Here is an 11652-nt window from a genome sequence, read left to right as displayed (position 1 = left end):
ATCCTCAGGTGAGGATTAACAACAACAACAAAACACACAAACAAAGAAAAACAACAATAAAACCACAACTCAAGGTTATTGTCTGTATGTCAATTCTCAAGGGCATTATACATCAAAATAATGCTTGCAACTCTTGCGTCTCCCCCGCAACCAGCCAGCATATTCTGTGTCAACCTAAAAGTAAAAGATATCGAAATAACATGCATGTAAACTTGTGTAACCCACAGTAAATGCTCAGTGGTTGACTCTGAACCCAGATATATAAAAATAAGTGTGCTTTTAGATATCCTTTGTAATCTGCAAACATCAAGAACAGACAAAAATGCGGTGAAGTCCTGGAGAGGGGGAGGGAGGGAGGACGGGGAGACAGTGGGAAAAAAAGGGGGACATCCGTAATACTTTCAGCAACAAAGATACTAAAAATAAATAACAATTTTAAAAATTTCAAGTACCCAAGTGCAATACTTGGTTTTGCCTCATGAGGTCGCTGCTCTTCCATGCCTGTAATGCTGCAGCCTCATTCCTTTTTTCACCAACTCTTATCAGAATTCAGATTATGGACTACACAGCAGTCATTTCAAAATGTTATTGATCTTGTCCTCTGTCTCAGCCTTTCACAAGTTCAGAGTTGAAGAAAAATTGCAACTCTTATAATGCAAGCTAGGAAACGTTCAGATTGTCATCTGTTAAGAATGACACAAAAATGTATGTATTTAGAATTATTTTATTTCATGCTGCAAAATATATGCAATTAGCAATTATGAAAAGCAAATTTCAATATAAATTCTGTGTGTGTGTATAAGGAATCATAAATACCATACTCTGTTTATCAAAGTTCCAAAAACTATAATACTCATGCGAGCACCACTGAGATAAAGGATACATATCTGGAGTGTGGAGTTTTTCACCAATAGATACATAATCAGTCAGGTTCACACATCTATTTGCCATTAGAATAGTAAGAGAACTGCTAGCCATTCCAAATAATATAGCCTAGATAAAGAAGCAAATGAATTTATATTTGATCACAGCTGGTAACTTATAACATACAAATAGATTTGTAATAGATTAGTATTAACAATGTTTAAAGACAAAAAAGGAAAAAGGTGAAATGCTAGATGCTTTGTGGATTTTACTGAAAAGGAAAATGGGGGAGGGGGCCCTTGCAACCTAGTTCAGTATCTGGTTAAAATTGTAGTATTCTTATTTCCCCACTCTGACTGACTTGGGCGGAGCTGCAGAGCCTAACCCCAGGGCCCCGCCATAGCTGACTTGGGCGGAGCTGTGGGGACCCTCAGGGGCCCGCCACTGGAGGAGATATAGGTCAGAGCCTCTCTATGAGTTCAGGCTCTGGATCTGGAATTCCCCTGGACTAGCAGATCTGCGAAATAAAGGTTAAAGTTTCCTCCCTCAGAGTGCTGGCTGATTGTTCTCCCATGCATTCTGCCACAACATTACAAGTCTTTATTGTTATTTCATTATCACTTTTAAAATCTTCGTTCACTTGACAGAGCTCTTGTGAGAAATCACCAAATGAGTAAGAAACATAAACATTTAATCAATTGGTGCTGTAAAGTGGCACCATCCCACCCTGGGTTACTTTGGGGCAAGTCATGGGCTTCCCACTGATCTAAGTCAGTGCCAATGCCATGTTATGGAGCCATTACACAACCCAAGGAGCAACACTGAACAGAGTCGAAGATGTACGGTCAGAGTCCAAGGTTCCTGCTCTGTAATGCTCCTTTAGAACCTTTGAAACTATTTTGGAATTGGAAGGATTTCATCTGCTATCCTAAATAATAAAAGGCTAATATGCAAATTGTCCCCTCGGGAGTTTGACCAGGAGACCAGGAGCTCGACTGCTCGCTAAGACGTGCGCTGACCACTAGGGGGCAGTGCGGAACATGGCGGGCAACCAGCAGTGGCAGTGGGGCGCTGAGGGAGGGGGGGAAGGAGGAAGTAGAGAGGCCGAGAGGCAGGGAACTTGATCAACCCTGGTCACCGGCCAGGCCTAGGGACCCTACCCGTGCACGAATTTCATGCACCAGGCCTCTAGTATGATATTAATGACTACAAATCACTGACTTCCTAATATGTGCTACGGTAGGTAATGTGCCTTATCTACACTACTAAAAGAGAAATATGCAAATTGACCGTACATCTGTGACAGCTGCCAGCCAATCAGGTGTAAGTATGCAAATTAACCCAACAAAGCTGGCAGGTTAATTTGCATACGGGGCGCAGAGTGAAGACTGAAAACAACTGAAGACTGAAGAGGCTTGGCTTCTCTGCTGAAGTCAGAGTGGAGAAGCCTCGAGGCTTGGCTTCTCTGCTGCGGCCAGAGCGAAGGCCTGGGTCCCAGGTGCCGGAGGAAAACAGGTGCCAGCAGTCAGGGGAAGGAAGGCCTATTGCACAAATCTTCATGCACCGGGCCTCTAGTATATAATATTTTCCATGTAATCCACACAACATCCCCATGAGGGTGCTACAGAGATTCAGCAAGTTGCCCAACATCACACAGCTATTGCAAGAGACCAGATCTGAAACTAGGGCTGACTGACCCTATCAAACATACTGTTCATACTTCCTAAGACACTTTTTCCTTTCCACTTCCTCTACACTTCTAGTATACTTTAAGAACAACAATTTTAATTATATATATAACTCATAAAATTTTATTATACTTTCATTATAATAAAATTTTTATTATATATATAACTTTTAAATCAAAAGTTACAAGAAGATATACAGGAGTATGTCTCCTACTTAAGTCCCTAGCCACTCAATTCTCCTCATCAGAAATGGTTCTATTCTTCTATAATATAAGGGTATAAGGGTAGACATATACCCTTCCCTCCATATTTCTTGTCAAAATAATAATTCACAGTATGGCAGTGAGCTTTAAAAAGCATTATCCTTGGAAACTAATTTCAAGATGTTGACTTTTGAACATATTTATTTAAAAAATTTTAGTAGGTTGCCTACACACATAGATAGAACTGGAGCAATACAAGAGTGAGATCAGGTCTCCTTTCCTCCAACCCTTCAAATTTCTTAGTTCTTCCCAAATTGAACCTCTGTTACCATTTTCTTTTGTAAGCTTTCAGAGTTAGTCTTTTCCAACAAAAGCATATATTTGTAGCCCTTCCTTTTACTATTTTTATTTACCTAAGACTAGCTAGTATACTGAACACATTGTTTTGCATCTGACTTTTTTCACTTAATCATAGTATCTTGGAAATCACTTCATGTCAGTAGGTATAATTCTATCTTATTCATGTTTCACATCAGCTCAGAATTCTATTATATATAATATATACACCATAATTTATTTCGCCAGTTCTCTATACATGGATGCTTATGTTCTAGTTTTTTGCTAGTATAAAGAATGCTGCAATGACATTTTTTTCTGTGTGCATAAGTAAGAGAGTTTTTATGCAGGATGAACTCCCAGAAGGGGGTCCCAGGGAACATGTATTTGTTTTAATGGCCATTGCCAAATTACACAGATTATACAATTGACATTTCCCCACTAACATTTTTTTTCCTCCAAACCTCACCAATACCGAATTTATCAAACTTCTGTCAAGATGGAGTTTTTAGAGAAGACGTTTTATTCATTCATGCGTGGGCTGTTTAGGTAGAGCCTCTGGTTTTACTGACTGTATCATTAACGGTGCACCAAATCCAGGAAAACATCTGGGGAATTCTAGACACTGGATGACAAAAGCAAGCTGAACCTTTGATCAGATAATTCATGGATTAGCCAGGCACCAGGAATACGAGAGGAAATGAACTGTGGTTCCACGGAAGGGCTGTTAAGAGTTCCACGTTAAGAGAAAATGGCTGCTAACATTCCTGTTGCTACTTGCAGAATGGATCCCAAATGTTCACTTAAGCTCAGGCTTCCAGCAGAGCTTGAGAAGATGTGGGTGGTGGTTACACAATCTTTCATTTTAAAGTATTTTATCTCTACTCTGGCATATGAATAAGACAGTTACAAACAACAGAGAAGGTATAGGGCATAGCTAATAGGTGGTGTTCACCTTTCCATTGCCATATGCACCATATCTCTAATTAGGGGACAGGTTATAGCTTTGTTTGGTTTGGTTTGGTTTGGTTTGGTTGGCTGATAGGAGAAGGTGTTTCTTTAGTTCTGTTGGTTGTTGTTTTTGCAAGGGGAGGGGAGGAGAACATCAAAGTTTTTAAAGAAAAAAATATGTGAGAAACAAATGAAATAATTATTAATTACCAAACCATCAGTTTTTGCAGAAGATTCAAATAACTGCCATCTTCCAGCTCTACCTAAACCGACTAGAAGAAAATCTATATGTAAGCTCGCCATTATGTTGGCTGATTTCTAATAAAAATGTCAAAAGGTGCCCACAATCCAGCCCTGCCCAGGTGGCTCAGTTGGTTGGAGCCTGGTCCCGTACACCAAATGTTGCAGGGCACATACCTAGGTTTTGGGTTTCAATCCCGGGTCAGGGTGTGTCTGAGGCAATGGATTGATGTTTCTCTCTCTCTCTCTCTTTCTTTCTTTCTCATCCTCTCTCTAGACATATCCTCAAGTGAGGATTAAAAAAAAAAAATGCCCACAATTCAGAGAGAAAAACCCAATCATTGAAGAACCTGAAAATCAAATTAGGTCCTAATTTGCCTAATCAATACTATGAGGTTATTATTCTTGAGTTCAACTTCTCATTTCCACCCCTCTTTACATGGTATAGCTTATCGAAACACATTCTGTGTGCTACTGTAAAATTACTCACCTTGTTTATCAACTGTCAGACTTTGATAAACCCACACAGGGCTAAAAGCCTCTGATTTACTGCTGTACCATCAGCAGTACACCAGATCCAGGAGTATGTTTTGGGGGCTTTAGACTCTGGATGACAAAAGCAAGTGGAATAATTTACCAGCTGAAATTTTGATCATTTCCTATTGTTCTGTCACTGCTGGAAGCATCCATCATTCCCACTGTGTCACCTGGGCTACAGTAAGAAACAGAGAGGTAGCAATGCTCCGGGAACCTTTCGAGTGTCTATCCCCTGGGACATGTGAACAAAGAGAATCTGGAGGATTTAACACAATATCCCTCCTGAAAGGGTCTTGAATAACACTTGACAGTAACGAGTGTAATTGCAATTGCTAATTTTCCTCAAGAATCCTTAATTTTAAAAGTTACCTATGATTGTTCTTCACATGATCAATATGATCATAATCACAACTATTAACTACTATTCATTGAATTGTGTTTACTAAAACATCAACTGCTGACTCAGGGAAAATAACAGGAATAAGGCAAAGAAAATCAGGAAAATATATATACTTTCACAAGCATGTAGTGCAGGTAAGGATTGAAAGGAACACAGAAATGAGAATGGTTGTACATGAACAGTAGGGTAGATGTACATTTTTACATGGTTTATTTTGTGCCATAAATGGTTTGAAACATGATGGCTTTTTTAAAAATGTAGTGCAAAAAATAAAAACACTTAAAATTTTACAGTAATCTATATATATAAAAAGCCAGTAACTATAATGCCCTAATGACCTTAACGACCGGTCAATATGATGCCCACTGTGACCAGCGAACCAGCCGATCAGGGGGTGTGGCCAGCTGGCCAACATCCCTCGGCCCCTCCTCCCAGCCAACCAGCCCCTGATTGGACTCTCCCACCCTGATCAAGGGCGGGTTGGCCAGCCAAATATCCCCTACTCTCTCCTGCCCTTCCCCCCAGCCAGCCCTGCCCCAATTGGCCCACCCCACCGTGATAGGCCCACAGCCCCTTCCCCCGTCCCCGGCAGGCCCCATCCCTGATCACACCCCCCCACCCCAATAGGGGGCGGGGCCAGCCGGCCAACCTCCTCCAGGCCCTCCTCCCGGCCGACCCTGTTCCTATTGTCCACCACCACCCTGATCAGCCCGCAGCCCCTCCCCATGGCTGGCCCCACCCCTGATAGGCCCCCAACCCCAATCGAGGGCAGGGTCCACTGGCCCATGGACCCTCCCCTCAGCTGGCCAGGCCCTGATCAGGCCCCAATCAAGGTGGGCTGGCTGGCCAACCTCCCACCATATCCTCCTCTCAACAAGCCCAGCCCCGATCTGCCCGGATTGGGGCCAAGCTGGCTGGAACCCACCTGTGCACGAATTCATGCACTGGGCCTCTGGTTTCAATAATAAAGGTTAAAAAGTAATAAAAATAAAATAAAATTTTACAGTAAGAAAATAATGTACAATCCTAAATTGGGATTTTAATCTTCAGATTAACATTTTGGTATTATTATTCCAGGCTTCTTTTCTTAGCTTGTGCTATCTCTCCATCTATGAAAAATATAAGTAGAATTTTATATATAATTACAATATTTTCATATATAATAATATATAGTTTTATAATTTTATTTATGTAATTTGATATATAGTTAATAAAATAATAACCTACTATATAATTACATATTCAGCTCTGAAACATGTATTTTCACTTAATATAATTTTGACAAGTTTCCAGAATATTGTATATAGATATACATACATTAAAAACTTTTTTTTTTTTTTGGTAATCCTCACCTGAGGATATTTTTTTCCACTGCTTTTCAGAGAGAATGGAAGGGAAAGAGGGTGGAGGTGGGAGAGAGAAAGAAACATTGATGTAAGAGAGACACAGTAACTAGTTGCCTCCCTCATGAACCCCAACCAGGGATTGGGATCGAACCTGCAACCCAGGTATGTGCCTTGACCAGGAATCGAACCCTAGACCCTTCGATTCACCAGCCAACACTCTAACCACTGAGCACACCAGCCAAGGCTAGATATAAATACTTTTTTAAAATTACTGTTTAGAATAGGGGTCAGCAAACTATAATGTGAGGCCAGCCACCTATTTTTGTTAATAGAGCTCTAAGTTTTATTGGAACACAGTTATGCTCTTTTGTTTCCATGTCATCTGTGGACGTTTTGTGTTTTAATTGCAGGATTGAGTAGTTGTAAAATAACCTTTATGATCCACAAGCCTAAAATACTTTTACAAAAAAAGAAAGCCTTTACATATAATTGTAGGGATATTTCATCATTTATTTAAGCAATTGCCTATTGATTGACATTTCCATCATTTCTAATTTTCTGCTATTATTAATATTTATATAAATTACACCATAGTTTTATCTCGTGTGATAAATATCTTGGATATGTATGTCTTTGCATATTTATGAATATTTGTTGATATGTAAAAGTTTAAACAATCATATTGATATTAATACATCAATCTTTTTCTTTACGATTTTTGCCTAAAAAGGTGGTTAACTCATTTTTGTTAAAATATCCAACTCATAGCTACCAAGAACTGGGTTTTCATAAATCTAGCCCTGTGCTGAATTTTTCATTTCTTGGATGGGTATGCTCATCCTTTTTCCATTTACATCAGGAAAATTGCTTAAAACCAAAAAAGGGAGGGGCTAGCGGCTCCCAGGACTCAGCCTCCCTGCCCCAATTGTGCTTCAGCTGCAGGACTGAGTTGATCTTCTGGGACTCCGGCTGAATTTCTCTATTTTCTTGCTAACTGCAAACTCTGACTGGCACACTGAAGGACACCGCCTGGCCTCGATCCTGCCTGGCCCGGCTCTCCCCACTCAGCTTTCCCATGACTCTGCCCGGGTGCCCCGGCTAGCCAGGCACAGCTGAACTCAGAGTGCCAACCTCACCTGGTTGTTGGGACTCCACACTGGCTCACGCCCTCCGAACTGGTCTCTCACTGTTGGCTGCAACTTGTGACCTCTTGGCTTGCCCTGTTTGTTGTGTGGTCACTATCTCTGAAAGGCTAACAGAATCATGGCCAAATTAAATTCCTTTCCAAATAGTTCTGTCTGTGTGGAATTTGTACACATAAGTATTTGTCACTAAAGAAAAAAACAACCATTAACTAAGAAAAATCCAACTAGCCTTCTGAAGATAATGCCGCTCATACTTTCAAATGCCTGAACTAAATCACAGCATGCTTCAAATACCATTCTGGAAGATTTGATGAGGCAGGGGAGACAGCTAGGGAGGACAGTGTCTATATGTAATGAAATTAAGTATTACAGTTAGTGATTTTTAATGAAAATAAACTGATTCAGAAGACCTAGAAGATGATACTACTGCATAATTTATAGGACAATGTAGAATTTTTATTAACTTTAAAAATACTTTCTCTTGAAGTTTATGAAAATTTATTATCACAAGATTTTTCTTGCTCTCTTAGGAATTAAAAATTTAAAAATTTTTAAAAATTGATTTCAGAGAGAGGAAGGGAGAAGGAGAAACATCAATGACGAGAGAGAATCACCAATCGGCTGCCTCCTGCACATCCCCTATTGGGGATCGAGCCTGCAACCTGGGCATGTGCCCTGACTGGGAATCGAACCATGACCTCCTGGTTCATGGGTTGATGCTCAACCACTGAGCCACACCAGCCTGGCAGGACTTAATTTTCTCATAAGCTATACAGAATAGCTTGCAAAAAGTAAATACATGGAATAGCTATTTCTAAAAAGCAATATTTTTCATCCTCTTCAGGTAGCTCAGTTGGTTGGAGCATCATCTCGATACACCAAGGTTGTAGGTTTGATGCCCAGTCAGGGCACAAACAGGAGTCAACCAATGAATACATAAATAAGTGGAACAACAAATCATGTTTCTCTCTCTCCCTCCCTCCTTCCCCCCCTCTCAAATCAGTTCAAAAAAACTTAAAGCAATATTTTTCTTTATCATCTCTCATTTATCATTTGTAATTCTTCAAATCTTTTCAGAATGAGTTTCCAATTCTCTTTACAGACTGACAAACAACTTCAAAGCACCTTGGAACTTGTGTATAAGCATACATTTCTGAGAGAATTTAGCTATTACTTATATTAATTAATTTGTTTATTTTTTAAATCTTTACTGTTGAAAGTATTACAGACGCACCCTTCCCCCCCCCCGCATTGACCCCTTCTATGCTACACCCGCCCCCCCCCAACTTCTATTAAATTTTAAAGATGAGCCTGAGCAGTGTGGCTCAGTGGTTGAGCATTGACCTATGAACCAGGAGGTCAAGGTTTGATTTCTGGTCAGGGCACATGCCTGGGTTGCAGGCTCCATCCCCAGTGTGGGCTGTGTAGGAGGCAGCCAATCAATGATTCTCTCTCATCATTGATGTTTCTATTTCTCTCTCCCTCTCCCTTCCTTTCTGAAATAAATTTTCGAAAAAGAAAGTGGCTCCAAATACTGTACAATGGACATGCAGCAAAAGAAGAAACAAATCTTTGTTGCTGTAAGTCCTTGAGATTATGGGTTGTTTTATAGCATAATCTAACCTATCCTGAGAGGTACTGATCCTACCATCTATTTTCTCCACTCATGTTCTCAAGCTCTAGTGGACTTGATTGTTTTGCCTGACCAGCACTCCTTTGAAAAACCATCCCTTCCCCACTTTGGGCCTGTGTGATTAATGGGGTGAATGTATGGCCCAGACCAGAGGTCGGCAAACTCATTAGTCAACGGAGCCAAATATCAACAGTACAACGATTAAAATTTCTTTTGAGAGCCACATTTTTTTAAACTTAAACTTCTTCGAACGCCACCTCTTCAAAATAGACTCGCCCGGGCCGTGGTATTTTGTGGACGAGCCACACTCAAGGGGCCAAAGAGCCGCATGTGGCTCGCAATCCGCAGTTTGCCGACCACGGGCCTAGACCCAGGCTATCAAACTATCCCATCCCCTTAACCCCAGTGATTAGTCCAGTACTGGGCATATTACCCAAACTGGACCAATTATAGTCTACGCTGGGTTTGGCTGGAAAAATTGGGAAAGCAGTCCTCTTTGTAAAGGTTTGCTAGAGCAGACAGCCTGTTTTCTTGGAACTGCCAGGGGCTATCTAAGAAAGTGGAGCCAAACAACAGAGAGAAATATATTTTTGATGACATTGTTTGAGGCCCTGGATTTAATCATACCTTGGATCATACTCTTTTGCCTTTGCTGTTATGTAAGCCAATAAATTTTCTTTTTTCCTTAATCTAGTCCAGTGGTCGGCAAACCGCGGCTCATGAGCCACATGTGGCTCTTTGGCCCCTTGAGTGTGGCTCTTCCACAAAATACCACGGCCTGGGTGAGTCTATTTTGAAGAAGTGGTGTTAGAAGAAGTTTAAGTTTAAAAAATTTGGCTCTCAAAAGAAATTTCAATCGTTGTACTGTTGATATTTGGCTCTGTTGACTAATGAGTTTGCCGATCTGATCGGCACTGATCTAGTCTGAACTGGGATTTCTGTCACTTGCAATTGAAAAAGTGCTGAATAAAACAGCTGTGAAGCATTAATGGAAACATCCGGAAAATATATAATTTTTCCTTACATTTTCATGCTAGAGATTAGCAACGAAATTCTCACTGGGATCAGCAGTCCATTGTTCAGCTGTATTTACTTCCAATTACATTCCTCATGGTCACTATTCCAAATATTTTCTATTCTCCTTAATTCCTTTCCCATTCTCTAAGATGAGCTAGCCTTTCACTTCTCTGAAATCAAATACATCTGTCTTGAGTTTCCTCTTCTTTAACCCCATTCCTATTTATTTTCATCTACTCATCTCTTTCCAAAGTTAACCATATCACTTGTTCCTCCATAGGTGGCTTCTGAGTCCTGATGTTCCTTTTATATTTCTGACCACTCCTGTGTCTCCACTTCCTCCTTCTGCAGCCTGGGACAGCTATTCACAGCCTCTACCTTTTTCTCCTTCCAGTGCAGATCCTTGAGTACCACATCCATTCCTTTGGCTTTATCTGTTATCCATAGACAAATAGCTCTCAAATCTATATATTCCAGTCTTGGCCAGCTAGACTTTTGCATTCACATGTCCAAGTTGGAAAATGTAACTCAATCCCAACACATCCAAAATTGAAATTATTTTTCTCTTCCAAAATTCAAACTGAGTTATTCTAGGGAATCTCAGTCTCCTCTGTATCTTCAGACCCAATCAGTTCCTATGTCCTATGAATAGCTCACCATAAAGCCTCTCCAAACTATACCCTCCTTATACATACACAGAGACTAGTTCTCGCTTTTATTAACCTGTGTTGTAGACTAGTGAAATGATTGCCTCAGTTTCCCTTGGAATGATCACACTCCAGGAAGCCAAAAACAAAATGAAGTGAAAAGGCACAAATTGAAGTAAGTTTTAGGTTGCTACCGCTTGTCCAGGTACGTACATCGGCTCAGGACTCTCAGTTGGATGCCTGCTAGAGATGTTATTTACAAGTTAAGTCTCAGTATTTCTCACACACCAAATGATGCCCTCCGCACACATGGAAATGGGACATCTGTTCAGTGACCGTTGCTGTGAAATTCATATGTAGTCCTCAGGGCCCCAGTGAAAATGTCATACATGCTATTGCAAAAGGGTTCTAGAACACGTGTGATGTCACTGTTTTGTTAGAGAGTGTTCTCCCGGCCTTGTCCCAGGAGAACAAGACACTATGACCCTCTTGTTCCATTAATATTCTCAACAGGCTTTTGTATCAGGGCTTAACAATACACAATGCTATATAAATCTCCACTATCTATACTAGTAAAAGGGTAATATTCTAATTAGACTGGACATCTTCCGGATGACCATCCGGATGTCCTTCCTGACAAAGCTG

At 40.6% G+C, this 11652-nt stretch overlaps 1 long non-coding RNA gene across 1 annotated transcript; it reads right to left on the bottom strand.

The window, feature by feature from the left end:
* Window positions 1-6292: 6292 nt before the first annotated feature.
* On the bottom strand, window positions 6293-11328 carry LOC129147814 (uncharacterized). Its single transcript, XR_008555026.1, has 3 exons — window positions 11221-11328; window positions 7702-7817; window positions 6293-6328 (listed from the first exon to the last, which is right to left on the bottom strand). It is a non-coding gene; the product is annotated as an uncharacterized LOC129147814 (long non-coding RNA).
* Between the last annotated feature and the right edge of the window lie 324 nt (window positions 11329-11652).

The sequence above is a fragment of the Eptesicus fuscus genome, chromosome 3 (assembly GCF_027574615.1).
Source record: "Eptesicus fuscus isolate TK198812 chromosome 3, DD_ASM_mEF_20220401, whole genome shotgun sequence".
Taxonomy (NCBI): Eukaryota; Metazoa; Chordata; class Mammalia; order Chiroptera; family Vespertilionidae; genus Eptesicus; species Eptesicus fuscus.
Note: the sequence above shows the minus strand (reverse complement) of the source record. Positions and strands in the feature narration are given on the sequence as shown.